The sequence below is a fragment of the Phasianus colchicus genome, chromosome 7 (assembly GCF_987193195.1).
Source record: "Phasianus colchicus chromosome 7, bPhaCol1.hap1.1, whole genome shotgun sequence".
NCBI lineage: Eukaryota > Metazoa > Chordata > Aves > Galliformes > Phasianidae > Phasianus > Phasianus colchicus.
The window spans coordinates 8046614-8071894 of record NC_143442.1 but is presented as its reverse complement, the minus strand read 5'-3'; the positions used below and the strand labels follow the sequence as shown (position 1 = coordinate 8071894).

The 25281-nt window shown below is 38.2% G+C and overlaps 1 long non-coding RNA gene across 1 annotated transcript in view; it reads left to right on the top strand.

The window, feature by feature from the left end:
• Positions 1–17421: 17421 nt before the first annotated feature.
• Positions 17422–25281, top strand: part of LOC116227291 (uncharacterized) — a 43441-nt gene continuing 35581 nt past the window's right edge. Inside the window, exon 1 of the long non-coding RNA XR_004166534.2 lies at positions 17422–17531. This is a non-coding gene — a long non-coding RNA (uncharacterized LOC116227291). The remainder of the gene's footprint in view (positions 17532–25281) is intronic.

Sequence of the window (25281 nt, the reverse complement as noted above, 5' to 3'; positions counted from 1 at the left end):
ATCTATCTATGTATTTGTCTGTCTACCTGATTTATTTTTGTTTAGATGGATAGAAGATGATATAAAACAGATATTGGCTGTGTTGGTATTTAGCCCACTGTAAGCTTACTGGCAGACAGCAAGAACTGGTAAATTACCCTTAAATTGACTTTAGCTATTCCGTTCTCACTGATATCAATACATATGTTTAAACGCTTTGAGAAAGTAAAGCCTGGTGCACTCTACTGAGAAGTTTCAAAAAACAGTTGTTCACCCCATTGCCCCCTTAGATGCTACAGGCATCAATATCAATGATGCACGAAGGTCTTCTGAACTTCAAATCATGTTATTAGTAGGGAGAATCACTTTTTTACAGATGTTGTAGTGTAGAAAACTTGAATGAGAAGTAATGCTGGATCAAGATATGCTCATGAAACAGCTGTGCTAACAGTAGAGGGAAGGGGATAGTTTAAAACTTTGCTTGTTCTGCTTTTTATCCAAATGTTTTTTTTTTGTTGAATGCATTATGTCTTAATCCTGATACTTCTGGATTTTCCAGATGTCTTTTAGAGCATTAATGGATTTTTTTCAGTTGCAAATTCTCTGCAACTTGCATTACTTTGCTTCTATATATCTGTGCTTATTGATTTACATGCCTATGGTATTCAGTCAGTACTTTGGCTGATACTGACTGATAGTTCTCAAAAAAAAAAAAAAAAAAAAAGATTTCCTGAGAAAAAACACGTTAAATACCTATTTTTAGAAACAGGTACTTGGGAATTTCTGGAGCTATCACAATATGATGTTTCTACTTAAAACCAGATTTTTCTTAAAAATATTTCATAATGCAAATACTAATGTTTAACAGGAAGTGACAAACATGTTTTCTAGGGAAAATAATATTTCAAATGTATGAAGTTATGGAGCTGAGTGATACTGCATATCTACATTAAAAATTCTCTTCAAGGGTTTTCATTGCTGTTCGTTCTCAGTAATGTGATTATTTGTAATCTTAGTAAATGTAGCTAAGAAAAATGAGCTTTATCAAAAGCATGAATAAAGAGGAAAATAACTATTATTTTCCCTGTTCAGAGATGTTCAGTGCTACTGTTCATTACTGAAAAATGTTGGTTGAGTTCTAACAAAAAGTAACAAAGCTTTGAGACATCTTCAAGTCAAATACAATACAGTAACATTTACAGAACAGTTAGCAAGTGTTGTGCTGATGCCATGTGATAAGGTCAAGGTTAGATGTTTCAAGTCCAGCTCTCACAGGAACTCAAAAGAGCCCATTAGAGCACTAAACGAGATTTTTTTTCCTGCTCCACAGGCTTCTGCTTGACCCCTTTCCTAAGCCCAAAGGCTTTAGATGGAGTGAAAAAAATCTAATGTATGGAATGCTTCTATAAAGCAGAGAGCAGAGATCTTCAGTAAATAAATGTGAATGATTTAAACCCTTGCACTGGAGGGAATTTTTTTCTTTCTTCCCTTATAATTCTGAGATCCTTGTCAGCCCATGCCAAATAAAATTTCTTTCTGAACCCAAATCTGTATAATCATAATCCTGATGAGACACATTGACCAAATGAGCTGAGTGGTGCAGTCGATAGTGTAAAAAATAGGGATGCAATCCAGAGGACCCTGGCTATGCTTGAAAAGTGGGCACACAAGGATATAATGAGGTTTAACAAGGCCAAATGCAAGGTGTGGCACTTGGGTTGGGGGTAATTCAGATGTGATACAGACTGGGAGAAGAATTTACTTAGAGCAGCACTGTGGAGAAGGATTTAGGGGTACTGGTGGATGAAAAGCTGCACACAAGCCAGCAGAATTCCTTTGCAGCCCAGAAGGCCGACAGTATCCTGGGCTACATCAACAGAGGGGTGGTATAAGGGAGAAGGAGGTGATTGTCATCCTCTGCTCTGCCCTCATGAAGTCCCATGTGGAGTACTGTATCCAGGCCTGGGCCCCAGGGATTGCTCAGCTTGGAGAAGAGAAGGCTCTGGGGAGACCTCATTGTTGTGTTCCAGTACTTGAAGGGAGCTTACAGGCAGAGACACTGTCATTTTACACAGTTTGATAGTGATAGGACAAGGGGGAGTGGCTTTAAACTAAAAAAAAAGGGATATTTGTTAGATGTGAGGAAGAAATTTTTTACGTAGTGTGATAAGGCACTAGAACAGGTTACCCAGAGAGGTTATGAATGACCCATCTCTGGAGGCGTTGAGGTCAGTCTGAATGGGGTCCTGAGCAGCCTGATTGAGTGGCTGGTGGCCCTGCCCATGGTGGGAGGTGTTGGAACTGGATGATCTTTAAGCTCGCATCCAACCTAAGTCATTTTATGATTCTTCACACTATCTCTGATTGCTTAATGTGCTGAATCTACCAATGTCTAGCCTCAAAAGAGCAAACTGACAAAATATGCTGAGAGCTTGGGATAGAATGTTGAGAAGAGGTGAAAAGCTGACCCCTTTCATTTTCTGGGGAGAAAGGCTGAAGTATTGTAACTAAATGCAAAGCTGTGCATTGCCTTGAATTTTTTTGATGAGGGGAGAGAATCTGAAGTTGCTTTGTCAACAGTACTGGCACCTGGAACCTGTAGGATGCATGCTCTTGGTTAACTCTGTGTTCTCAGTGACAATTATTGCTCTTGAGAAGAAAGAACAAAGTTTTTTTTTTTTTTAATTAATACCAAAGAGTTTCAACAAAAGTATTAGGCCTAAGTCATATTGTAAAACCATGAATACAGATACACTTGTGGAGGTGTGTTTAGTCCATTCTGATTCAACAGTAGTTGTAAAGGGAAAAATAGTCCCAGTGCAATTCTGTCATCTTCACTGCGTAGCTCATTAAAATCTAATTAGTAGAAGAGTTCAACTTTTGTCAAGTTCCCTGAGGCAATTCTTTTAAGGAGATAATTTTTTTTACTGGCAACAGAAAGGTGAATTACCCTCAGGTAATGTATTTAAGTGGAGATACAGTAAGATCTTTTTCCAAGTGAAAAGACTGTATTAGTGGTCACTTTTCATTCTTCTGTTTCTCCTTTATTTTTTAAATTTGATTGGTAATAAGGACTTTTAAAGGCGTTAGCATATAACATACTATGAAGAGTCTGTCAGTAATCATGTGATAAGCTTCCATTTTTAGGTTGAGTTGTATAAAATCTCATTTTAGGATGATAGTCAGCAGTAAAATAAGTTGGAAACTATGCTGCAGAGGAACTGTGGCATATCTATGTTGTATTTCAAAATCACTTTTCAGGAATTGAAATCTTGTATTTATGCCATTGGTAGAGTCTGAACCTTTTATACCTACAATGATAGTCCCTAGCATAGGAACAAAAACCTTAAGGGCTGAGGCTGCAGAAAGAGGACTTGCTCAAATTTTTAGAGGTATTTATGGTCCTGACTTTTTAAATTAAAACAGTGGGAGGCATCCATTTAAATGCCCTTAGAGATCTGAGTCTCAGGTACAACAAAGCTGCTTTTAAACCGTGTAACCTGATGCCTGTGGGGACTCATGAATGCTGATTTAAGCGCAAGACGGAGAAAACATAAAGATTAACCATGCTGTTCAGAGAGTTTCTTAACTCTAGATGGACACTGAAAAGTGCAGTATTTTTAATTTCGGACTCGGACTTTAAAAAGTATCTTAGGGAAGGTTTCATGAAATTGCTAAGCTGATTTGGTGTCTAGAGGAGATGTCCCATTTGCCTCTTAGTCCAAAATTTATCTTCCTATGCTTCCCTTTTGCTGTCTGTGGTGATCATCTAGTTCCCATTACTGAGACCATTTTGTATACTAAACTCACAGAATTCCCACTCTGTCCATTCATATTCAACCAGCTGCCCTGGTTTTCTGAGGGCTGAGTGTTAGAGCCAGAGCATGTGAAGTGTATAGTCAACATATGGGAGACAACAGAGCTAGATTTTAGCCTTTTGATGCAAGAAGTTCTTAGTTCAGGTCAATTCACAGCAATAGCACTGCATTATGTTTTGCACTTCCTTTGACCTCATTTTAGTACATGACCTCATTTTCCAGAAAGAAGAGGATATGATCCCTCTGACCTGTAGCACAGGCTACATGCATCAGGGAAGATGGCTTAGTAAATTGTACTTCACACACAAATATTTTAAATCCGTATCTCCATATTCCAAGATAGCACTGTTACCACTGGGCTCTGGTGGTACCTTTCCTCTCAACCTCTCCTTTGGGAGCCATGTCATTATGCAATAGAGAATTTGACAGTGCTGGTGAGGAAGATCTCTCCTTGTTTAGTCAGTAAGTAGACCTCCAGCCTTAATGGGCTGGGAGAAGAAAGGGGCTTTCAGAGTCCAAGACAACGTCACAAGCCAGCTTTTGGAAATCACATCCTGAACTGCTATTACCCATTCAGTCCTCTGCTGTTCAGCTGAAAAGCTACAAAAACTGCTTGAGATGAAATATCTTGAAATATGGGCAAAACTGCTCACTAGCAAACTTTGGAACTGCCCTTTTTTTTTTTTTTTTTTTTTCAGGCAGTCCCCTAAACACCTATAAAACAGTAATAAAGTAAAACCTTGATCGATCATCTAAAGAAAAAAATATTCCTTAACCTGGGGACGTTATTAATCCCATCTCATTCAGTCTAAATATATTTAAAGCTTATTAATATTCTGTGCTGTAGTTCTGGAGACATTCTGTACTCCTCTCAAGCTTTCCATTTATGAGCATGCTAAATTTGCAACTGCAGTATGCAGTTTAACAGCAGGTGACTTGTACTTAGTTTGCATGCACAGGACTATATTAAGCCCAACCAATCAGTGTTGACTACTGAAAAGCAGAAGAAGGAAAGCCACAGATAAAATTTTAAACCACATCTAGAAATTTATCCTTAGGGCTTAAATTTATGCAAAAAAGTACTGTCTCTCCTACTTTGGCTATCTACTAGATGGTTTTTTGTCATACTTCTGGAGATGTCTGATGTGCAGGTATAAATCTATGCACACGCTGTACCTTCTAGCACATGTCCTGGGAAACTTAGATCAGCAGGGTTTCTGTTTCTTTCATCTGTCTTGGTGGGTGTAAATGTGAAAGTAGTGATGAGAATGAGTGATTAAGTGTTTTTTTCTTTTTTTCTTGGCCAACAGTGGCTTTACTGATCCACTTTTAGAAGAAAGGTTTCAGAAGTCAATAACCTCTGAGTTGTCTTTCGAGCAAATGGTTTTGATTGGATAGTTGAGGAGGTGGTGGTTGGTGTAAAGCAAAGTGAGTAAAGAAAAATGTCTGGAAGTTAGGATGTGGGTCTTTCCTTCTTTTGGCGAAGATAGATTACAGAAGAGATAGGGGATTACTTACGTAAATTAGACTTACAGAGCTAGATACTCCATAGACATTGAATTCTGAGCAGGAACTTCTAAAGTTTGGCTGCTTTTTTTTTGTGTATGTATGATTTCCAGAACTCTGATCTGGAGTGCTTTTCATACCTAGGACTCAAAATTTGAATTCTGGGAGTGTAAACATGCTGGAGGCATTAAGTATGAATGGATGAATTGAGGGCATGGGTCAAATCTTCATGTACAGAGTTCTGAAATACTCGTTTGTAGCAAAAACATGTTTCATAATTTTCACTTCAGTTTTGAGTTAACCTCATTAAAATTCTGGATTTAAGTGGTGAAGAATGTTTTGCCATAGCTGCTCTTATTAGAATTTTCATTTATTGAGAGACTTAAATTCCTTTTTCCCTCTGTATTTTTTTCATTGATAAATATGTATATAATTTTGTAATAATAATTTTGTCCTGTTCTTGTGCTACTTCAGTGATGTGTATACTCCATCCCTCTATTTGACCATGATCTGTCAACAGTAAAATAACAATTAAGGAGCTGAAAATCATGGGATACTTGCAAGCATTTTAATGCAGAGTTCAGGAAAATTAAGCTAATAAAGTTGAGAGCAAATAGCTAATTGTATTTGACCAGTCATTTGTAAAACAGTGCTTTTTTTTCTAGCATGGTCAATTATTTACATACATGTATATCTTTTGTCAACTATCGTTCTTCTTAATATCCTGAATAATTTATTTCTGTCTCATGTCCTAATTCCTCATTATTTTATTGCCTGGCTTACTTCCAAAACACTAGGGGCCCACAAAACTCTGTGCTGTGTGATGATAGACAAGGTAACTATCATATTCCTGCACCTGCTAAAATAGCAGCTCAGTAACAAAAAATGTAATGTAGTAATTTGCTCTTTTAATTTATTCTTCTAAAACAGCTCCATGTTTGGAATACGTTGCAAATATTTTCAGTATAAATAACTTCTAAAATGTATCATTTAATCTAACACTTGCTCCAAGTAAAGGTAAATGATTCAAAGGATTTGGTCATGGAAATGTTGGCTTCTGAAACATCCTTTGCAAAGTATATGGCATAGTGCACAGAAGGAGTTGAATTGCAAAAGGTAGTTAGAGATAGGGATGGAGCTCTGCTGAAATTCAAGGCAAGGCTGTAATGTTATAAAGCAGCCTGGGGAACTTTGTGAATCATAGGAAGCCTTGAGTTCTTAACCTAATTTATGCTGTGTTCCCTCCCTGTTGACTGCCAACTTATTTAATGACCTCTTAATACTCCTGTACTGAGGAGTCTGTGTGCTACCACACAGACCCTTACTCAAGATAACTATCTCAAGAACTGTAGGGAATTACATGAATGCAAGATAATGCATTAGAGGCACAGAAATTAGAGTTCTGTTACATTGTCTTACAAATAAATGTGAAACTTTGGGTTTGTTTCCTTGTGGTAATGGAAGAAGTGCCATAAAGCTCCCTTCTGGTTTCTGCCAGCAGTATCTGGTGAAGCACAGAAATAAGTAATTATACTAATTAAAAGTAGAGAAAAGCAGTCACTAACTCTGGACCTCAGAGACCAAAGTTTAATGCACCTAGAGGAAGGATGACATTAGGAGTATGCTTCTAGATAAGCAAAGTAAAGAGGATGTGCTCTTAGAAGACCAAAATGCAATAACTTATGGTTAATTGAAGAGTAAACGCAGGAATTTCAGAAATTAATTGGTGATAGGAGGAGATAGAAAGCATAATAAAGAAGAAGCAGAGTGAAATAATTTATTTCCTGATTTACACCTGCCAAATAACAGGTATGCTGGCATTAAAATATTAAAGATACATCTGATTTACTAACGTTCTCTCTAAAATTAGGAGTTCAAAGGGGTACTGAGACCCAGTAAAAGAAAGTGGTATTATTAAATAGTGTCTGAAGTGTTACAGCGTCTCTAGGTTGTAAGAATAGTTCAGTGATGTTGGAAGAACATGTAAATGAAATGGTGTAGATATTTGGGTGGTTCAATACATTTAGATATCAAAACTATCTAATATTTACCTATTTTATTGATGGCAAAATGTTGAAACTTTGAAGTTGAAAGAAAAACTACTCCCTGGTGAGGGCCATAGAAAGTGCACAGGAACTGTCACCACTGAATCTGTGCCCTGTGTTAGCCCTGAAAACAAAGGATAATTTTACGGAGTTTGCATAAAGATAATATAAGCCAATATAAAATAATCAGTGCTAAAGAGATGATTACTTATTGATGCAGAATTCCTGGAAAACGTTGGTTTGTGGATGCAGCCATCAGTAAATTTAATAAGTCTCTCCTGTAGTTAGTCAAAGTAATTAACACAAGGGCATATAGGGCAGCTTGAGCCAGCAGACTCTGGCACTGGTAGAGCTGACTGCAAGAGAGCCATTAGATCATGATTTATTATCAGTAGTCAGCATCTGTAGTCATAAGTACTCATTCATAACTAGCTTTGATTAGTACTAAGGTTACTTCAGAGCATAACATCAGCAGCTTCTTGAAGGGAAAAGCAATAATCTGTATTTTGGATGGAAAAATTTTCTGCTTCACTTGTTTCAAGATATCATGGAGATTTTCTGTTCATAGTATGGAGGAATGGACTCTAAAGCATATTCATGGATCTTTGACTGTAAGACTCCTCTGGAGATGGACCAGTGTGATGTAGCTGAACCAAAATATGGGCAACAGAATCTTTCTACAAAAATACAAAGTGGAATCAGTGAAGGTAGGATCCCTCCAGCCTTGAGCTCCTGGCTGTCTGAGCCTTTGGAGTGTTATATCTACAGCTTTGGAGTTCCTCTCACACAGTTATTTCTGAATGCAGTAATATAATAGAGGGCTTCATGTTGAAGCAGAAGTGGAAAGTTTCACTTCAAAACATGCCTTTTGAAAAGTGAGCCATTAGGATGTGTAATTTTAGTTAGTCAAGGATGAGTGTTATCTAGAAACATCTGGTATGACAGCAGGGGATAAAAAGTATCTTCAGATATTGATTTTTGATTGTAACTTGGCAGATACAAATCCATACAACTTTTCAGTGAACATCTATTTTTTTTTTTCCCAGATACAACATAATATTGCACTTAGGAGCTAATCTAAAAAAATCGTAGATGAACTTTCATGACATACAACCTCTCTGCACTTATATGAATAGTATTGCCTTGTCCCATTGCATTACTTGTCTTCTGCAAGTGTTCACCTGGCACTATAAAACTCTAATTCAGAGTCTATAAATTCTACCAAAAGAGCAATCATTGCATAGTTTTACCTCAACTTTCAATTCTAAATTCTTGTGTATATTTTTATACATGTCATACATATACACATCTATATGTATATACTTCAACAATTGTCCTATTTCAATATAAGATACAAAGATTTTCATTGGAGGTTGTGTATGTGTGTTGGAATGTAGGACAGGCAAAATAGCATTTACTTGCACTTTCTGAACTATGCGCAATTACCTCTCTCCTCTGTTGGGAATCTCTTATTCAGTACTGGTATAAGCAGACCTTTCTGTCTTCATTTAAACATGGATTGGAAAGGAGAGTATCTGAGAATTCATCCCATCTCTAGTGCCAGTCCCACGCTATGACTGTGGGACTGACTGATATATTTCCCCTGAATTACAGTGTTATCTACAAGCCTGAATCTTACCAAAAGGCAGTCCCTCAGTCATAACTCACAGGAAGACTTATACACATCTAATTAGAATTTGCCAGAATGAAACAGAATGAAAAATAGGCAAGAATGGATCTGATATTCAGACCAAGTCTGAAACTCTAAGATAAGGATAGAAGTTGGCGGAGTTTGGCAGGTTGTTTTTATTAAAAGAAAAGCAAGCAAGAGACCACATGGGGGCAGGACTAAATCAAAGATCAGTATCTCTGTGAATGTTCCTGATGTTTATGTTGAAATGCTCATATTTCATCTGAATAGACCTTGCTTGTGCTGGCTCTACTAGTGCAAATAATGGGTAAGTCAATTCTGATGTAAAAAAGAGAAAGATCACAGATGAAAGCTAAAAACAGCTAGGAACTCATTTTGATTAGATGTCCTGTCAGAGAGTGCTTCCAATTTGTTTTTCTTTTTTTTTTTTTTTTTTCAGTACAATCTCCTATCTAGTGTAGGAAGCAGTTAGTATGTCTTCAGCTGGTTTTGGCTGTCAAAAAAAAAAAAAATGGCTGATGTCAACAGAGCCCAGTGGAAGTTTATGGCATGCAGGTCATCAAAATTATCTTTGTCACAGTATGAGGACAGTAAGAAAATACATAAATTGGTGCATATATTGGGGATTGTGGATTTGTAAAGTGCAAGAAGTTCAGTCCTCAGTATTTAAGTGAAATATTCATTTTGGGGAATTTCGCTATCTGTGATATTTAAAGAGAAGTTGCTGTCATTCAAGCTCATAGAAAGTAAGGACTAAACCTGCAGATTTACTGTTGGAAGTGCAATGCTTGTTATCTCTTAATGAACTGCAAAGAATATGTAACATAAAACAGATCCGTGGGCTTTCCATAATACAAGACCAGATTCAGCCCCCTGAGGCTACCTGGATTTTAAGGGATTTAAAATGTTGGCCAGTGGCTGATATTCAGTTTCTAAGCATTTTCAGTGCAGTGGTAGGAGGGTGGGTCTTTTTATGCTGAAAGAGCATCAACCTGTAATAACTAGGAATCCATTTATTATCTATCTGCAGCAATTTTAAAAAGTCCTTACAGACAAGTCTAGTACATGGCTTCAATTACATATCTGAGGCAAGGAGCAGAGGTTAATTCCCAGTAACTCCTTCTTCAGTGTAACAGGTGATTACACAAGCTCATAGATACAGCATGTGCATAATGGAGAGGGTTGCTGCCTTGATCAGATTAATGAATTTAATTAAAAATGCTAATCACGTAGCTGCTAAATTGTTAATAACCAGAAATCTAGATGCCATTAATTTAAGGTAGCCATAATTACAGGATGCACTAACGTAGGATTTCACTAGTGAGGTTGAACAATTCATTTCTTTATGTAATGACAACTGAATCATAAATGGATACTGTAGAAGTAGTAATTAAGTGTAAAAGTTTGTTTCTTTACTTTTGATCATTTTTTATTTTTCAAAAATAGAAAACAGCTGATAACTTTTTTCCTTTAAATCATCTTTCTGAATTTGAGAGAAAAAGTTTCTGGTTATTTCATCCCAGCATGGGTATGTCTTATGGCAGAAGGAAAAAAAGGAAATAAAAGAATCAGTGCTTCCTTACTTACAGGAGCAAGACTGTCTGCTGAATGCAGCCAGATTTGTGTTACCAAATGCATCTAGGTTATAGAAACCCACTCCTATTCCTTCTTTTATTTTTTTATGAGGGTTTCATGTTCCGTTTAGGTATAAAAATATGTCTGAGTGTTAGGTGTGAATCCAAGACTCTGTGGGTGCTTAATGTTCATCCTTACTTCATTTCCTTTAAAAGTGCTAGTTATGGCTTTCCTGTATAGAAAAGGGAGTAACCAAAGGTTGGATTTACCATGCAGAGGTTACATCCATGGAGCAGTAGTGAAACCACTATTTTTCCTTAGCTGGCTTCTCAGTGCTTCAGTGTGAATGTTCAGAACAGCCACCTCACTGTCATACCTCTTCTACTTGGGACCAGTTTGTCCAAGCTGAGCTTGTGCTATGACAGCCGAGGAAGGAGATACTATAAGACTGTTGTGTCACAGTGTGCAGAGGTCTCAGCACTCTGAGATATATTTGCTAGGTAGGAAACATTTTCTCCCTCACTCTGGAAGAGAGCATTGTAGCTGTGGAGATACTGCGCTGCTCAGTGGGCCCTGGAGACCAAGGATGTCATGCTTTATATAGATATATTATATCCATTCTATTGAAACAGATGTTTTTTTATTCTGTTAACACTGCATTGTGCTGCAATGCCATCAGAAAAGCAGAATAAAAATATGCACATGTAAATTCACTCTTATTCATTGTTCTTTCTCAAGCTGCAGTGGAGTAAACTTTCCAAGCAGCACATGAGAAATTAAGCATACTGGCAGCTGTGAACATCTAATTCCCTGCAGGGTGCTGACAATGTACTCCGGTGTAATGCTTTTCACTAATTACATATGGCACTGACCATGGAAGCCTTCCATTATACCATTGCAGAACTGTAGCATTCCTATGTTTTTTCTCATTTAATTGTACGTGAGTATGAGAGATTGTTACTATTCATCTTTTGGGTTCCAGTGAAGGTAGAATTGCAGAAATCTAGCCAACTTTAATGCAATGTATTATGCTTAGCTATCCCAAAATTCTCTTAAAGTAAAGTTCAGGAGAATATTCAGTAGCCAGGTTTCTCTAGAGAGGTGTCATGCTGTCAGTTACAGATTAGATGAAAAAGGGGATGCTTTGCTACTGATCAAGCTCAAAATTCAGGAACAAAGGGAGGAAAAGAAAAAATGAAACAAAATAAAAATGAGATTCTTCCTGGGAATTATAGGAGTGTTCCGCCCCCCCCCCCCCAGCTTTTAATACAGTTTGTTAAATAATTCTTTTGCATTCATCCAAGAGTGACTGTCTTACTGGAGATGCTATGTTATCTGGTGTCAAAAAATTTGCTTTCATCTTTGTGGTGCTACAACTGAGTTAGCCTTGGGGAAAATATTCAACTCAAATCGTGTAGTCCCATTGAGACAAGAGAAGACAAATCAAGGCTGCGTGAAAGTATGGTACATACCTGTTTATGTTTTTCAATGCAAAGTAAATTAAGAGAGAACAGATAGGAACACATGGAGGTGTGGGAAGTTGCTTGAGCTGTTCCTCCCAGGTTGCACCTCTGTGAAATGGGGAATTAAACTTGCAGTGCTCTGCAACTCTATGTGGAAGTGACATTTTTTTGAACATACAGAATGGAAAGAACTAAAATTGCATGGAGGTTATTTTGAATTGCAAGCTTGGGGATTTGAAGATGTTTATTTTCTGCCTGAACTGAAATAAAAAGATTTGCTAGAGAAGACATTCAATGATAGCAGCAAGGAGGCAAAGGTGAATTCTATGAAGAAAAGCCTCAGTAGGAAGAATGAGGAGGGCTCCAACAAATGACAAGATGAGCAAGAATGGATAACCTTAGGAGAGAGCATGTTCTTTTGCCAGCAGAGACTAGATGATATTTGTTTGTTAGGTTTTTGTGAAGACTTGAAAGTTTGTCACATGTGAAGAAGAGAGTTTACTTTTTCCTTCACAGCTTCATCCTGAATATCTATTTATATCCAAAGATGTGTGAGCTGGATTCAATGCTGTATGTAACTGCAACTGGGATTTTTTGGGGGAAGACTTTTAGACTTCTGCTTGTTTCAGGTTTCTGTTTGTTTCTTATATTGTATATAAAAAATGTGGTTTTATAAAAAGGGTGGTGAGGCAGTGGCAGAAGTTGCCCAGAGAGGTGTGGATGCCCCATCCCTGGAGGAGATACCTGAGGTCAGGCTGGACAGGGAGGTGAGCACATGATGGAGCTGTAGATGTCCCTGTTTTTGCAGGGGGGGATTGGAACAGATGGCCTTTAAAGGTCCCTTTCAAACCAAACGGTTCTGAGGTTCTATGCTATTTGTCCCTGAATATGGCAGAAGTGAGTAACTTTGAGGATGTGAGTGTGTTGTCAACTAAAACAAGTTCTGGAATTTACAGGGACAAGGGGAGTAGTTTAAATGAAAGAATATTTTAAAAGTCCTGAAATCAATTACTCCTGCATGGGAGGGATGTTTTTAGAAGCATTAAGATTAGTGAATTCTGATGAGAATGCTAAGGTTTTAAAATACTCGTCTGTATGCTTAAGGCATTCAGTAATCAAATGCCTGAGTACCACATGCACTGACATTTACAAATCACAAACAGATCTATATATTATGATTCCAGAACTTTATCACATCAAAATCATACCTGGGTGTTCAAAACTGATGATAGAAGAATTAAAGATTCATGCTGATGAGAATGCAAGTAGCTGTCTCGTGTTTATTGTATGTGAGAAAGTAAGAGGAATGCATTCAGAAAAACTTAGACTTACCATCTGAGTAGGGTGCCAATGTTCATCACAGTCTGGAAACGAGTGTGTGTCTAGACTAATGGAAGTTATAAATGCTAATATGGGAAAATTTATTTTCCCTGACTTACAGGGAAAATAAAAAAAAATAAATAAGACTGAACAAGAGAAATGCAAAGGTGAACATCAGAGAGAAATTCTTAAAAGGAAACTTTTAGTACTTGGTACGCTCCACAGTGGGAATTACTTCCCCAGTGAGTGCCACAGTCAGTAGATATAGCTCTGCACACAGAACCACGCATGGTGATGAGGACCATTTGGAGCCTGTTCTCATGTTTGTTACAGCATTTGTCAGTGACATTGGATGCACCAGTTCACAATTCACTACAGACAAATGTCTCAGACCAAATTCTGTTTCTACTGTCACCACACCAACCCCAGCTGTTTTCCAGATGTCACTTTCCATTTTTTCTTCATCCCTCCCTAAGCTGCAGGGGGATACACACAACTCCTGGGGACAGACAAGATGTCCAGCTGAGGAGTACCATCCTGAACAACAGTTGGACTGATTCTCCTGCGTGACCATCAATATAAATTAGAGAATTTTTAATAACAATAGCCCTTAAGGGTGGTTCTTCTATTCAGGTAGCAGTTGTTCTAGCATACCCTGGAAGGTAAATGTTGGTCTATCTGTGAGTCAGCCTTTGGTGTTTGCAGATGTGACAGAGAGGAAGATCAGCATAAAAGATTGCTTTAATTCTATGGCTGTGCAGTCAGCTTGAGTGCTTCTTGCATGGGCTGTACAACATCCAGTGTGCTGCTATCTCTTTTTGTTTTCAAAAGTGGGAAAGTCAGATCAGGCTTGGGCTATGGAGCTATTGCAGGCTAGGGCCATTCTGGCTCTGTTAGCATATTGCAGGGTGAGGGCTATCTAGCTGACTGCAATTCCTTCAGTGTGTGCAGAACAGCTGCTAACTGCCTTAGAAGGAAGGCTCCTGTGGATTATTTTCCTAGACAGAAGATTAGTGTCCTAGACAGTGGTTTCTGGAAGTCCAGCTGCCCTCCTGGGCACAGCCTGTGCTGTGGTGTAATACTGCTCAGGCTGGAACACAAACACTTTTTTTGAAGATGTAAGCTGCCTGGTTGTAATTTTTCCTTGTTTAATACTGTGAAAATAAATTCTTTGTCTAGGACACCAATGCTCTCCAAACCTCACGTTCAGTACAGCCATTATTGAGAGGTTCTGTATATGTCTTGTGATATGGGTGTCTTGGGCTGTGCTCCATCAAGAGGGGACAGTAGGGCCACATCTCTAGAAAAAAAATCTGGAATGAACTGAAATAGCTGCTTCCAGCAGCACAAATTCAGAAAATGCTTACAATGACTACAGAGCTAACAGCAGAGGAATTAACTGATTCTTCACCCTGACAAGGTGCTTTATTTGCACTAAAAGCACAGGTCTCACAATAGCACTGGTCAGCTATGCTGGTGTCAGCCCTCAGATTTATGGCTTACATATACGGAGCAAGGGTGCTCTGAAAGTGTAAGATGTGGCCTTTCTTCAGTGTTTGCAGGGCATGACCAGACCCCAGGGTCAGTACAAGGCTGAGGCTCAGCCCTCTGAGTCCTCCAGCTGAGCCTGCTTCCCCACCTAAGGGAGAAGGAAGAAATTCAGGAAATGTCCTTTTCTGGATGGCTGCAGAAAAGCACTGACTGCTAATGCAGATAAAACAAAAATAAAACGCATCTGTAATGCTTTTTCTTGATTAAATGCAATCAGTAATACCCATGAGATGTACATGTTGTCCATGAGAGGAACAAGTACTCTAATGGTCTGTAAGTATTTCTACATATGCTGACATGAATAACTCCTTTTCTCTATCAGCATCATAATTTTGAGGTTTTCAGAGTAAATGTCTTTTTGAGAATAATAAGAAAAAGATGAAACAATGTGTGAGAAGGAAATAGTTACGTTCAGCAGATCTGCAAGTATTAGATATGCCCACCAGAAAGGCCTCTGTAAATGTTGTTTATTAGTCATTTCTCCACATTTTATTGTTTTCTGGCTAGGAAGTGCTGTCTGTGAAGTGTTATCACGCTGGTGTAATAGTTCAGCATTTCTCTTATCTCAGCGTCAGATGGAGCCTCATGCTGTACAACATTCATTTTCAAACCTGAAAACTCAGTCTCCAAAATGTCAGTGTTATTTTAGGCCTACAGTATATACCATTCACTGTAATGCTGACATGCAGTCACTGTGAACAGCAGAGGAGGGAAATGCCATGACCAAGGCCAGGCTGCCTTGCATCCCAATTATATTCCTTTTGGCAGTGTACAAAGGGGTTGTGCTTATAAGTACACAAGTAGTCCCACAGCAACAGCAAAAGATCTTGCAAAGGAATTTATAAAAGTAGCTTTTATAATCATTTTTTTCTTTAGCTCTGACTGCACAAGAAATGATGACATGAAATCAAACATGACACCCTACCTGCAGGACTTGACTCAGACAGATGGAGCAGTGTTTAAATAGCACCCTGTTGCCAGCTCTAATAAAACAAAATACACCAAAGCTAAAATCTAATGGGAGAACTAAAAATGTTCAGTTCTTGGAAGCAGATCAGAAAAAGATGGGAGCAAAGAGCATGCCGGAGAAAACTCTTTCACTAAGATCAAAGGAAAAAGCTTGTCACCAAAGCAGGATCCCAGAAATACTGAGAAATGTATTTCTGAAATACTGGAATGTCATACTATCAAATGAAGTATAAATATTCTGAGTCAAGCAGAATCAAGGTGCAGATGTATCTAGATCCTGCTTTATGGGTAAAAAATGAGAACTTCAAGGTTTCTTATTAGCTCTGAAGAGAAGCTTTGTTGAAGATAACCTTTCTTTCTGGTAAACTTTGGGATCGATTTCTGCTATCAATTAGCACTGCTCCACTGAAGCCACTCCAGGAGTTCCCAGTTACTTTAAGTGCGGATCTTAAAGTCTGCAGATATCATTAAGCTTAAGACTAGTTTTGGGACACTTATGAGAGGTGTGAACATTGAATCATTAAGATATTCTGAAAGCATAACCACAGTCTTGTTTTGAAAGATTGAATTGTTCAGACTTCACAGTCTCTTTAGTCTTTGTAATAGTATTTAATGTTCTGCTTAGAGTCTCCATTTCCAGCTCTTATCAATTGTAAGAGGATTTCAGTTTCTGCAGAGCTCCTGGCCTTGTGGAGAAGAAACCTGAAAACAGGCTTTGATTGAACATTACACCTCTTGTATCACCATTCCACTGTGCTGATCTTTCTGTTTGTTAAACTTGTGGTTCTGAACTTCCATCTCAGTCTAGCTGAACCCTTTGCACTGGCAATACCGACATGTTACTTAGGAGAGCTGAATTAGTGCTTGTCCAACAAGAATAGCCAGAGCAGCACCTTTAGGCACTTTACAGGCTTCAAAATACAAACCATCTACAGACTGTTAATTACTTTTTTTCTCCCTAAAGTAGATGAAAGTGATATCAATTCCAAGCATATGGAGGAAAAAAGAGAAAGGATCTGCTGCCCTTTGCCTGTTGCAGAAGTTGAATTTAAACTCCTGTTTTAATCACATCAGTAAATTTTTCAACCTTCCTGTGCGTTAGGTACAGAGATACTTTGTTTCCAGGTTGTGTACTAATTGGCACACAACTGTGAAACAGAAAAGGGATGGAGTCACTGGTTCTCAGTGGACTTGCTGTCCAACGATAGCCTTTCAGTGAGATGGTGATCATACAAAGAATTTTTTTGCAAGTAGATAAACTCTATTCTTGTGGCTTACATCTGCTCCTATATGTATTTCATAAGCATCAAGTACATAGCATTCCTAAATAAATGTGGAATTTTTTATATTTATAATATGGGCATATGAGAGACTCTCAGGACCAGCCCCAGAGGTAGCTGAGATCTGTTTAGGTTAATTGTTGAGTTCTCTGGGATAATTGGTGCCACCTGTACCTCGTGGAGGGTGGGGTGGAGCAGATGGGGAATGCTTAATGTAGAAGGAGGGATTGGGAGCATGAAAAGGTTCAGACCTACAGTGTTCTGTAAAAGCTGTGCTCCTTCAACAGTTCTCCTAGGGAAGAGGAGATAACATTTACTGAGCTGTGAGATGGTGAAGGGATGTCTTCTACTGGATGTTGCAGGCTTATGCTGAGGTACCTTGTCTATTTGTAAAAGTCTTTCTTGGTACTTATTTGTATTTTTGCAACACCTTAAAGGGGATTAAAGTCGGTTGTGTATTTGTTAGTGATTTAATTGTATGAGTTTGCAGAGTTTGTCTGAAGGGAGCTAAAAGCTTGCATGTGGGGACATGTGAGATACAAAGCTTACAATACTGGAACTGATTGCTTTATCAGGAATGCCAGAGTGGTTCACAATTATACAATAAACTTCGTGAATGAAGGCTCAGGTGGGGGTGACTCTTAGGCTATATGGTGGAGATTCAGATTGAGTTAAGTAGGATAGGAAAATCTAAAAGCTTTAGATTTGATATGATGGAATGGAACTTGGGAGCATCTTTGTGGATTTCTGTGTTTTTGAGTTGCTGGTTTAGAGGTATAGCCTCAGTTCATGCTGCGCTTTGTTGTTTGTTTTTTCCTCCTGTATAGCTACTTATTTTGGCATTAATACTGACACAGAGTCCAAACTGTAGTTTGTGCACCAAGGGGCCAAATGAGAGTAAGGAAATAAGTGCAATAAGGGGGCTGGGTACTTGGCAGATGACTTGAAGAAGTACTATTTAAACCCTTCCACTGATTTGTGCCTTACTAACATTGCAGTGCATTAAGTCTCACGTGGAAAAGCAGCTGCTTTGTGCAAGCAATTTTTGCCTTTGGCGTGTCTGAAGCTGTGCTTCTGTCTTTGGACCCTGTAAGCAAAAGTAGTGGAGGAGTATCTGTTACCCCTGTTATGATGTTACTTTATAGCATTGTTTGTTGAGTAAAAACAATTGCTGCCATCTAAAGGCACGCTAAAAAGAGGCAATAGGGAGCGACACAATTTCATTGGGGCCACTTAACAGTAACAGAAGCAAAATGCAACATACAATCTTCCCATCTTCTCTTGTCAAAAACGGATGTGGGGCTGTGGTCTTGAAGGCTTTTTTTTTTTTTTTTTTTTTGTCTGTTATGTATCACATCTTGTTATTGAACTTGACTTTTCTTTCAAAAATATTACTCTTGTTCATTTCTGGATTTTTCCTCTGGCCTCTAAAAATTGCTCAATAGTGAAACTAATAAAATGTGTTTCTTGGTTGAAATAAGAGGTGTTACACCTCTTAAATCACCTATTGCTTTCTGTCCTCCCACAGGATTTCTTGCTTCTATTGATAGAAACTATAAAGTAATTGAGTCTAGATTTCTTTTCTTCTTTTTAAACAGTTATATTGTCTTCGCTTAAGTGAAGACTTGTGTTGAGGCTTTTTTTGGCATCTTCTGAGACATAATTGTGAAAGAAATTGCCTAAAATTACATCTAACTTTTCCTTGCCGTGAATTTGTTGCCAAAAGTGTAATTTTCACTCTGCAGCACATGAAAACAACTTCCAAGTCTCACGTAACTCACTATGGGCTTTCTTTATTCAGGTCCTTTCTAAGGTGATTTCACTTGAACCACTGTTCAAATTCAACTAAGACGAAATGTGATGTAATGTGGGATTTAACATTTGAAACATCCCTGGTAAGAAGGGAGGGAACCATCCTGTGCCCCCTGCTGTTTTAGGGGATGTGCTCTAGCCAAAGTCATGGCAAAGCATTTAGGGCTGGGTTCTCTGCACCTCCTGTGTTCCTTTTGGGCACCACTGTACTGCAGGTTGCTGAGGGTCTTCCAGGACTTTGTAGGGCCTCTGCCCCCAGAAATTGTCTTATAACTAGTGTGTTGAGTTTGATTTCTTCAGAGAGATGCTAACAAGGGAATTAGCTTGCAGAGTGTTGTCATGTCAGAGGTAGGCTGGCACTTTATAGAATCATAGGATATCCTGAGTTGGAAGGGACTCACAAGTCTGACTCCTATTTCTAACACTGCAGACCTGAGCTGCTGCCTATGCAGCTGCTGGTGTAATCGTTAACTGACAGTGAGTAAATGCTATTGATTGAATTTCTTTGTGTGCAATTGTTTAAATCAAATCTGTACTATTAATGTATGCTGTCAGCACAGGAGCTAATTTGTACTAAATATTTAAGTACCAGTGAATCTCTCTTGCAATTTCCCTACAGGTCTGACTGAGTACCAAATACAGCAATGTGCAGGGTTGCTTGCTAGATGTGACAAAGTGCATTTTTCCCATGTGTCCTTCAGAAAACTGTGGGCTTTAGGTTACTTACCATTTCTGGGCTCACTAACCACAAAATGAGTATTTCTTCTTGGAACTGAAGTGTTAGACTGTGGTGTATATGTTCTTCAGCTGTGTGGCTTTGGAGAAAAGGGCATAGATATGTGGTGGAGGCCCTGTGTCTGGAGACTTTCATGGCCAGTCTAGGTGAGGGTCTGGGCAATCTGATCTTGCTGTAGATGTCCCTACTTATGGGGAGTTGGACCAGATGACCTTTAGAGGTCCTTTCCAACATTAAGGATTTTATGGTTCAAAGTGAGGGCCACAGCTTAAAGGATGATGAACTGAGCTGGACATTACATGGCCTCTGATATTTCTAGATCCCCTTGCATGTGCTTAAGGGCTATAGAGAGCTATGATATGCACAAGGAATAAAATTTCAAGTAGCTTTTATTGCTTACTGTAGTAGTTGATGAGAAGGTCAAGTCTGGCAATGACTAGAGACTGTTCTGAACAGCCTTCATTGTATGCTGTTCCCCTCCATAAACATAGGATGTTTCCACCTTTCTTTTGTTAGTGTCAGGAGATTAATTGAGCACAGGAGTGCTAATTGCTTTCAGCAGTGGCTTGTAGGTAGTGCTCAGTTCTTGCAATTCAAGCTGCAGAACAAAACTTCAGTAGTGTGCAAGATATCAAGGATTTACTGTTCTTAGAAACATAGGTAAAAAGCACATATCAATTTAATTCAAACTGTTAACTTCAGGGATTACCTTTCTACTCCTGCAGACAGATTTTTAAGAACTCTTCACTGACTCATGCAGAGCAAACTAATTTGGGCAGAACAAGGGTCTAACATCTCAGTCTGGGAGTGCTGCTAGTGTGCTTTGATATCTAGTGAACCTGTATTTTCTTCAGAGAAAACTTATTTCTAACTTGGTCATTCTTTTTCCTCTCAGTGTGCTTGCTTAAAGGCTATGTATATGCTTATATCCAAGCATGTATATGCAAAATATCCAAGAGACCTTGGCTCTACTAGTAAAAGGTGCCTTTAGAGGAGGATTGGTTTTGCCAGGATGCAGTATCAAACCTTTATTGATGCTACTTTTCCTGAGGGCTTGTCAACACCATGGTTACAAGCCCTGCCCTGAGGCTTCCTAGGCTGCTTCCTTCACCTCCTGCTGTGATTTGCTGTTCTTTTCAACTTAAATGCAGTGTGTTTCTGTTAAAATCTGACTTGCTCATTTTTATATCCTGGTGAACTTAAGCCCTATGGGTAGTTCCCAAGTAGAAAGCCTAATTCTGTGCTCTAATAATCAAATAATTTCTTCACAAGTCTAAGAGCATGACTTTGATAGCTTGGTGAATGCCCTTATCCTTCCTGTTGAGTAGGAGCACCTATGATGCTGTTCATGGCTTATTTACAGTAAGGAATTAAAACCTACGAGAGCTGAAATTAATCTCTCTTGTGTAACTGTAGAAGTGTAAGAGTTGCAACACAAGCATTTAGGCTGAATTTACCCAAGGACCAGGAACATATTTTAAGCTGGAATTCAGCCCTCTTTTTCAGTGCTACACTCAGGATGGGTACCATGCAAAGAACCCTTTATTGCCTCAGCTTGGAGCAGGGATCCTGCACAGCAGTGTCTAGCAGGTGGTGCTATGTGCCTTTGTATCAGCTGAACTCTTCTGGGGCTTTGTGGCTTAGAGCAGACATATGTTATTGCTGCTCTTGATAAACATTTTTCTTTTCTGAAGATGTTTTGGAAGTCTGAAATGCAATGCCTAATGGAAGTTCAGTCTGATGTGCGAGCAGCCTGATTATACTGTGCTAGAAGGAAAAATGTTCAATTTTGCAGAATGTTTTCACTTTATCTGCCATATCCACTATTGAGAAACATGCAATGTCTCTTGCAGGGGAATTATGAATCCAATTTGAAAGCAGTCAGGAGGCATAACTCATGCTGACCAGAATTTGACAACTGTGAATGCTCTGTGCTGGAACAGGGGTGTTTGGTGTTTGTGAGCTGGCAGCTTTTCTTTTCTATTTTTTTTTAATGTCTCTCCATCAAAAAGAGAAGATTAAAACCAAATTTCCTTGTGTAGGGTTCCTTAGAGGAAAGAACGTTCTTAAAAGGAAAGTGAGGCTGTCACTAGTGTGAAAACTGCCCTGGTTTCCACTGAATTAAGTTGCAGGAAAAGTTCCCAAACTACCCTTATTTGCAACAAGTCCACCCTAGACACAACTTGATGTTCTTCCAAGTAACATAACAGATTGTTGCAGAAACATCCTTCTACTGGGCACTCTGCTGATCTATTGGGTTTGCCCAACAATGTTGTTCCTTGACCCAGCTCTATTGTATTTCAGGCCTCAAGTACATTTCTCTGCAGTTTCTTACTTTATTATGCCTTTAGTGCCAAACCATCTGACAGCCTCCATCAATTATAGCCTGACCTGACTGATTTCATTGTTCCATTGTTAAATATATATGTATCTTTTGCTAGGGTTTTCACTGTGGTTCGTTACTTGTTTATTCTGTCCTGAAGTTCAAATGCGAGCTGAATTCTTCAAGATTTTTTAAATTCATAAGTAGTTATGTTCGATTTTCACCATTGCAGTTCAACTCCTGCTCTTCAAATACTTAATGTTTATCCAGATTAGAAGGACATATTTCATCTCTATGTGCACTGCTGTGGTGACTTCATAAGTGTTTCAGGAACATTTATCTGGCTGAAGTAACTGAAGTCTGTTAGACAAGCTCATCTGGAACAATTGGATTGCTAACTTTATTTCCTCTCTTCTATTCAGTGTGACACAGTGTTATGATGGCATTTCCAGGCAGGGCTGTATTCTCATGTTAATATTTTAACTTAAAATAACAGGTTATTAGAGGACATTCTATTTGGTATTTCTCTTGTGTAACATTCCCACTTCTGAGGACTCCTGGAAGGTCTCAGTTGCTCTGACCCTGATTACTTATTCTCTCTCTATGGCTTCTTGTTGGCCTCATTAAAACTACAGTTTATTATTAGTTGTTGTTTATAAAAATGCATACTAAATATGTTTGCGTCCCTGCAGAGTTATCACCTGTACTGCAGCAAGCCAGTGGAAATTCCCCCCCATAGAGAGCTCTTATCCTCATATTTTGGAGAGCTTCCAACTCGTCAACTTTTAAAGAATTCAGACAAAATCCTGTCCTTGAAAATATTGAAAAACTAGGAAACAAAATGTTCTGTTCAGCATTGGTTGTGGTGAATTGGTATTTTAAATGAATGATGACCCAATGTAGAGATTAGTGATGGCACAGGAGTCTTTTGTGGAAATAATGAGCTGTCTAAACAGTCAGGGAGGAATTTACCTTCATCCTGTCACCACAGATGTACAGGAGAGAAAAGGAAATAATTTACAATGGGGCTGTGTACCTCTTAACACTGTAATAAATTTAACCTGTGATGTTGTGACACTAATCACCAAAAAATTCTAGGGCTGTGTCATAAATTAGGTTGTGCTTCATCTGATTGGACTTTTCTTGCTTTATTCACATCAAAAGGCAATTACATTTTGTGCAAACTTAGTCCTACCAGATTAATGGGGCATGTAAAATATGCTTTGTAATTTGTCCTTTATTAGTAGTGTATATATGAATTCTCTTCCAATGGGAGGCCGCTAATTATTTTGATTCTTAGATATTGGGTTTGCCCTTCGCAATATAACCTTTCTGTAAGTTATCTAAATGTATGTGCAGGAGGTGCAAATTTTGATCTTTTTAAGGGCTGTATGGCATGCTGTATGACTTGGAGGAACTATCCTAACAGTCAGTGTAACTTCGTATGTGAACTTAGCGAGCCAGGGCTCAACATTTTTTTTTTTGTACAAAACTGTGATAAACATGGAAGTAACCCTTGTTTGCATAGCATATCTAGTGAAATGATCTTGGCACCAAAAAAAAGGATCTTGACTTAATGAAAACTCCTGGCAGATCAAAAGTTTAAAGGAATTAAATAGAGAAGATTATCTCAAGCAGAAGAAATGACTGACCTTAGAGAATAGAACAGGAAAAATGGGATTGAACTCAGCAATACTAAATGCAAAGTTGTATGTACTGCATTATTAGAAGAAAAAATTGCTGTTTTGAGTTAGAAGCTCCAACACAAACAACACTAGGCAGCGATGGATGCTGGTAAATATAACTGGATGTAATTAATTAGAACAGGTGTTTCTGTGAGGGTTGGAAACATACTGGTACCTGATGACCAGTGAGGCTGCTGCAAGAACATACGTAACTTGCCTTTGAGAATCCAGTGTTTCCCATGTATCCAAGTCAAATTTATCTGTGTGCCTAAATACATATTTTCACTGCTGTTTACAGAGCAACACTAAAGTACAAATGGATGTGAAATTATTAATGGGTAACTAAAATACTGAATGAAGTTCTAAAATGGCTGGGAGTACATGTGGGCAGGTTTTAAAATGAGATTGAGAAAAATGGCTTTTGAAATGTTTTCAGATAGGAGAACTAAATTTAGGGAGCTAAAATTAGAGGTTATAAAGGGATCTATGTGATATTGGCTGTAGTAACAGGAACAGAGTGAGCTGGCCCGTGTAGCTTGTTTCATTGAGTCAGTTAATGGACATATTTGTGTAGGAAGAGACTAAAATATGTATGTTGATTCTAAATGACTGTAGTGAAGAAAAGCTGAAGGCAAAAATGGCATTCGGAAGGAGAGCAGTCTTGGTGATGACTTTAGAGATTGAATGAATATGAGAATTCTCATTTATTTATTCCTATTGCTAATATTTTATGCCGTTGTACTAGTTAGGAAGTGTTAACGTTTTAACATAAAAACTTTTCTCTGAACAAACAAAAAACTCCCCTGGAGTACTACGTAGAACACCTTATTCCCAATGAATGAACAGGTCCACCTTTAGAAAGTGGATTAAAAAAGATATCTCAAACTTATCTTTTGAAAAAAATCTATATTTTCAAACTATTAGAATATATATAAATATCAGACTTTTTCCTTAATTGGTGTTTTTATCTTACTATTAGAGAAAAGACTACTTGAGGCACTGATTTAAGTTTGCCAGTAATACAACAAACATTTCTTGAGAATTTTATGTATCCTCTAATGAAGTTGAGCTTGATATCAATTGAACATCTTCCAAAGTTTGTACAGCATCTGGCTAGACTAGTATACATATTCTACTAATTCTGTGCGGTGACAGTAATAATGATTTCATGTTATATTTCAGCAGTAATTGCTGCATAGAAAGTACAAATGATATGAATACATGCTGAAAATGAAGATAACACTGCTCTGCTCGTTACTGTCTGGGAGATGAATGCCTGAAAAGTTATTTATTTAGCAGTCTCTTAGATGGTGCATTGCAAATATTCTGTGCTAAAAATAAAGTTACTCTCATTTAAATCATTCAGCGTGATCTATTTGTAATCTACCTACAATAACTGAGAGAAATGCTATTATACGTGACATTATATCTACAGAAATGCATCTGACTGATGTGTATTTCTCATTTCTGTGCAACTCCATAACACAGTGTTGTGGTATCAAGACAAATGTTTAACTATCTAATATTGTGTAATAATGGTAAATGGAAATTTGCAGAGGAATTAGGTC